The sequence below is a fragment of the Hibiscus syriacus genome, unplaced genomic scaffold, assembly GCF_006381635.1.
Source record: "Hibiscus syriacus cultivar Baekdansim isolate YM2019G1 unplaced genomic scaffold, ASM638163v2 tig00000477_pilon, whole genome shotgun sequence".
NCBI classification, from domain to species: domain Eukaryota; kingdom Viridiplantae; phylum Streptophyta; class Magnoliopsida; order Malvales; family Malvaceae; genus Hibiscus; species Hibiscus syriacus.
The window spans coordinates 629,970-636,913 of record NW_024061790.1 but is presented as its reverse complement, the minus strand read 5'-3'; positions in this window follow the sequence as shown (position 1 = coordinate 636,913).

Here is a 6,944-nt window from a genome sequence, read left to right as displayed (position 1 = left end):
TAAATTTATATTTTTCATACAAAATTCAATAAAAAATATAAATACCAAGAGATTTCATTAAACTGAAAATTTGATATGAATAAAGATACAATATATCATTATTTTAGGAGGTGCGAATGATATTGAACAATAAGTGTTGGACTTCTAATACAAATAAAACTTAAAAATGTGAAGAAAAAAAAAGATTTGATTGATATGAAAAAGCAACATAAACTATCTTTTTTCATTTCATTATCATAGATTTATGATCGAAATCAAACTTAATATCGAATAAGTTAATATAACCCAATAATAAAACAATTTCACAATACCCGTTCAAATTTATAATTAGAAACAGGACCGATAGCTATTAAAATTGATCTTGAAAAAGTGTGATAGAATTTGTTGAGATTTCCTTGAAGAAACTCTTATTCAATTTGGGTTCCCTCACACTTGGATTGATCTTCTTCTCTTTTGTGTTTGGAGCTTCAAACTCTCAGTGTTGTGGAATAGAGAGAAGACGGATTTCTTCAGATATCTCACCTTTTCTTCGCTAATGACTTATTCTTGTTTGGGAGGCTAATGAAAATCAGGCACGTGTTCAAATCAGTTCTTGATTGCTTTTGTCTCGCCTCATGTGCTAAGGTTAGCTTTGAGAAGTTTAAATTCTTCATTCCACCCCATGCTCGTTCGAGTATTGGAAGGAGATTTGGTCAAATCCTCAATATGAGTTCTTCCTCGGATTTGGGTAAATATCTTGGAGTGCCCTTGATTCATGGTCCCGTCACTAAGGCTACCTATAGTGAGATTGTTGATACAATTAATCTGAGGCTAAGTGGGTGGAAAGCTAAAAAATTGAACATTGCTGGCAGAACTATTCTTGTGAACTCGGTTACGTCAGTGATCCCTACTTACACTATGTCGACTTCTCGCCTACCTGTGATTACTGTGGGTAATATTGATAGGGCCAATCGTAGGTTTTTGTGGGGTGGTACTAATGAGAAGCAGGCTCTACACTTAGTTGCTTGGGATGTAGTTTGCAGACCGAAGCGAGATGGAGGTTTGGGGCTTCGTTCGATGGGCAAACAAAACTTTGTTCTCCTCCAAAAAACTGCTTGACGTTTTGTACATCAACCGGGTAGCTTGCGATGTGGACAGCTCCAAGGAATGGGAGATTAAAATTAAACAACGACGGTACCAGCCAGGGAAATCCAGGTATATCGAGAGAGGGTGGTATTTTGCGATGTGATACAGGAGCTTGGGTTTTGGGGTTCTCGGCACACTTGGATATTTGTTCTAGTGTCGCGGCTGAGCTTCACGCTATTAGAATTGGATTATCTATTGCTTGGGAAAGTGGTTTTCGAGCCATTGAGTGTGAGGTTGATGCTCGGGTGGCGTTAACCTGATTGAAGCTGGTGATTTTCCATGCACTCCTTGGGAACTATTATTCAGATATTCGGAGTTTCAAATATCGTAATTGGATCCTCAGTTTTCACCATACCTACCGGGAAGGAAATTTTTGTGCTGATGTACTCTTGAAGATGGGATGTCTTCTGGAAGAGGAGCATGTTATTTTCAACCATCCGCCGACAGAGGTTCTTCCTTGTTTGAACGTTGATCGCATGGGCGTTTCCTTTCCTAGAGGTTTCACCGTCAACTAGTCTTACTCTTTTGCCTTCCCATTGTAAAAAAAAAACCTTCAATTAGAAGAAATAAAACAAACTAAAGATTTAACCACCAAATTTCATATATAAATTTAACATAAAAATTGACTGAAGCTCGAAATAAATTGAACTCAAAGTCTAAGTAGATTCATCAGAAAATTATATATTTTAAAGATTAAATAGAATATATTGAACTTAAATAATAAAAAAATATACATATAATATAAGTCTTATATGCTAAAATTTACATATAATATAAGTCTTATATGCTAAAATATCCAAGTAAATGGAGAAAAACAAACATTTCTTGTTTAAGATAAAAACATGCAAATAAAGATGTGGCAGTGGACAGTGCCACTTGGAGAAAATAAAGGTAGGGTTAGTGTTTCATATGTTCAATGAATTATTTGGGCCTTTGTCCCTATATATTTTTTAAAAATTTAAAAATATTAAATATTTTAATTTAGGCTCGAATATGGATCAGACTCGGATCAAACTCAAATCAGGTATCGAATCCTAGCATGATTCATATTCGATCTGGCTTCTATTAGGACTCATATTTTTTTGGATTCAGATTCGAACTTTTTAATCATATTGGATCAAATTTTTTTCTTTGGACTGACGCAGACTCAAATAGGATTCGAACAAAATTGTCATTCTTATTCAAATATTTGATATTTTTAAAAGAAAATGATAATGTTAACTATAATAGTCCGAACAAATAAAATGATTAAGTTAATATTTTCTTCAATAAATAAAATCAAATTTTTATTTAAGAGCTAACACTAGGATGGATGGTCAAATTATTTAAATTTTATGGGTATCAATTTAAATGGAGTTGAATTTTTAAATTCAAGTTCAATTTGGGTTGAATCGAGTTTTGTGAAGGATAAAGTTATACTGAATTAAGGTCTAGAGTGAAAAATTTTTGACTCGATCAAAGATAACACTATAATTTTCTCTATATACTTAAGAATAATTAATATAATCCTCATAATTCATATGTATTAGGATACACTTACATAATGGAAAACATTTTTATTTTTACACATATTTAGGATCGTTAGAGGAGTGAAGATAAATAACTGAGATTAATTCATTGTTTTTTTCCAATGAATATCTTCTCATTCCCTACAATTAATTTCAATCTTCTATTTTCAGTCATCCAATTGTCCTAAATATGTTTGAATCTAAAAAATTTATATTATGTAGTTGAATTATATCCCTATATATCAATCTATCTCTCTATTTTACCAAATAAAAACGTGAGATTTTTTTTATATATTAAGTCAAGTCGAAGACGAATTTTTACCCCTAAAATTATATTAGAATTTAGACAAATGAAATCTCTATAAATTCAGATTGAGTCGAATAACTAGGTAACCATACTACTCAAGCTAAAATCAAATTAACAAAAAACATAACTTAGCTCAACATGTGACCATCCCTAAATATTGTTATGTCAAGTTTCATATAATAAATATATAATTGACCTAAATATTATATCTGTTTAGGTAAGGTTCATATTTTGAATGAAACATTCTTGATTTATTCTAAAATAATATTAAAATTTTTCTTTATATAATTAAGAATAATTATAATAATATACATATTTTCAATTATCTCATTATTTTTTCAAAGAAAAATAATATTTTTTTTATTTATACCAAATTAGATTTAAGATAGATTTTTTACTCGAAATTCAAATTGATCTGAAACAAGTAAAAATAATTTAAACTCAAATGAAATTAACTAAAAACATAATCCAACTCAACCTGCCACGATGCCTAAACATTTGTGCGTTAAGTTTCAAATTTTCAATTGAAGTCCAATGTTACATTTGTCCGTAAAATAATTTTAAGAAACTTAAATATTAAAAGCGTGATTCTTTTAGTTTAATTTAAAAATAAGTGTTTAAATCACTTTCTCAATTATATATGTTTAAAGTCTTTTTCAATTAACATAAATGTCTATCACTTTCTCCATTATTATATTATTATTTTAAGTGACTGATTTATCACAAACATAAAAAAAATTTCGTGTACCACTCAAAACATGACACATATTGCATTTATTATTTTTTAGACATTTTATTTAAAAATTAAAATTATTTTTTTTAATAAAATCCATTTTTTTAAAACCACAAAAATCTAAAATCCTTAATTCCTTCCCCGTCGTCGGCCGCCACCACTGTCGTCGAACACTTACTCACTCATCATGGGACCACAACTATCAGCTATCACCTTGTCCTCACCTTAATCCATTGAATTTCTAAACTTAAATCCATAAATCTCCTTATATCCCTATATCCCAAATACCAAAACCACTCATCCTTAAATCCTTCCCGTAGTTGGCCACCTCCACCGTCATTGAACACCCACCTACTCGTCATCAGACCACCACTGACGACAGTCTCCCTTGTCATCGCTATAATCCTCAATTATTTGAATTTAAATCCCTAAATCCTAATACCAAACCCTCTAACCTCTTCCCATCACCGATCGCCAAAACAAGTCAAGTCGTGCTCTAGTACCGAGTTCGACCCGAAAAGTTTAAAGCGGAACTAGAATCGACTCTAAAGTTCATAAACTTGAAATTGTCAAGCTCAACTCGAACTCAAAATAAAAAATTGAAGCTTAATTCGACTTGAAAGCTCACGAGCTTCAAATTTTCAAGCTCGACTCAAAATAAAAAATTGAAGCTCAACTCTAGCTCGAAAAGTCCTAAAACTTAACTCGATTGAAGCTTAAACTAAGTTTGGTTCAAGCTCGAACTCAAGTTGGAACCTGAATCTTAACTACATGAAAGCCTTATTTTGTATTGAAAAACATATAAATGTTAATATTATTAACAATATAATTTAAAATTTAATATATTATTTTTTTCGATTTTCTTGCAAGCTTCTTGAGTTAGGTATCAAGTAGCTTATTTCGGCTCGTTAAGTACTCGAGCAAAGTTCGAGTTCAATCGATTTGTGTATTGATCGAGTCGAACTTGAGTAGCTCGCGATCTGTCTCGTCTCGTATATAGTCCTAATTGCCACCACCATCGCCAAACCCCTCACACCCATCATACTCTTACTATCGGCCATCCCTTTGTCGTCACCCTAATCCCCTAAATTCCTAAACTTAATTAGGAAATTAGGACTTTAGAGATTTGACAATTAAAAAATTTATAAATTTTGGGCCATTTTGTGTAAAATAGAAAAAATTAGACTTTTTATAAAAAAAATTACAAATTTTATTTTTTAAATTTAAAGAAAATTGAAAATTATACCACATATTAACTACTGACTAATTTTTTTTAGAGAAAATCGCCTCAGTGACCAAAATTCCCATATAATATACGATTTTAACCAACTTTTTTCGGATTTGCCAAAATGACCAACAAAATCGCAATGCGATCGCTAATTCGCAACGCGATCTCCATTATCGCAAATTCGCGTTGCATTTCGCGTTGCGATAGTTGAAAATCGCGTTGCGATGGTCTACAGTGTCGTTGCGATTTTCCCAATTCGCAATGCGAATAAGTAAATCGCAACGCAAATTGGGAAAATCGCAATGCGATACTGACTATCGCAATGCGATACTTACTATCGCAATGCGATAATACAAAATCGCAACGAGATACTGACTTTCGCAACGCGATAATACATAATCGCAATGCGATTTTCAAATCGCCATTAGTATCCTGGCCAAGTATTTTATTTTTAAATTCCAAACACGAATATTAATATATTGGAACACTGAACCGTCCACAGTATATCCCGTAATCGCAACTCATAACCTAAAACCTAAAATCACAACTCAGTCCCATCTCCATCTCTCACTCTCTCACCCATCTCCGACGAAATCCATCCCCATCTCCGGCGAAATCCGTCTATCTCCATCTCTCAGAGCCACCCTCACAATCAGAAATGGAAAATCAACCAAATCAACCAACGAGGGTTAGTTTTTTTAATTATTTTCTTTTTGAAATTTTTGCATTATTATTAGGTTTTTCATATTGAAATTGATGATAAGTTTACTGGTAATTTCAATAATAGATTAACCATTTCACTTAGATTGCTTATTAAATCAACCGAGAATCGCAACGCGAAATGCAAATCGCAACGCGATTTTAGTTTCGCGTTGCGATAGTCAAATTCGCGTTGCGATAGTCATTTTCGTGTTATGATTTTCATTTTCAGAAACTATTCTTCTTCTGCAAATTGAAACTTGAATGAATTGCATTACTTCAACCAAAAAACAAAGACAAATACGAAATTCACAGTGTTGCAAATTTAAGTTTGAAGAATAAACTACTACTCTTTATGTTTATTATTGTTTTTGGTATATCTTCACAGTGTAGTTTTTGGTATATCTAACTTAGTATGTTTATTGTTTTTGTAGAACTTTTATTCGGCTCAATTGACCTTAAGAAATAAAGTCAGCCTGGCCAAAACAATTGCGTCGAAGCTTTCACCTGCACAAAGAAAAATGTTTGAGGATACATGCTTCGGGCCATGGCTGAAAGTACAACATCCCGGTGGAGATGCGATGTTGACACACCTGTTTCTTCAAACCATGACTAGCGATCTACCAGAGACTATACAACGTCGTGATGAAGAGATATGGTTTGATTTTCCACCGGCGTATACGTGTTTTGGGCGGGAGGAGTTTTGCTTAATCACCGGTCTACGCTTCGGACACGATGATGTCGGTCGGTACACTAGACACATTACCCGCCCATCATGGCTATCCCGGGTTTTTCTTGAGCTGGAGAGGCCGAATCTACACGTAGAAGACCTGACAAGATTGTTGAATAAGAAAGATGGTTTTACTCGGATGGATGACGTCGACGTTGTCCGAGTATGCCTTCTAATTCTTTTGCATGCTGGCTTTTTAGTCAGAGAGGCTAGACAACCTATTCCAAATGATCTAATCAAATTGGTAGAAGACCTAAATGCGTGGAACCTGTTTCCGTGGGGCTCGTATTTATGGAAAGCTACATGGAATAAGTTATCGTGTGCCTTGGATGATCGAAAAAGTTTGTATGGCGATGGTTCCAAATACACTTTGACAGGCTTTATTTGGGCCTTTAAGGTAAGAATTTTTATATAATGTTTCCAAAATTATAAGTAATTATTTAACAATTACTAATGTTTGTTATTATATTGTTTGTAGATTTGGATATTTGAGGCCTTTCCCGCCATGAAGACATATGCAATAAAAACTTCAAATGATATTCCCAGGGCTATTTCCTGGAAGAGGAAACGGACCTTGCAACGGGAAGATTTACTACGGTATACGACAATAAATA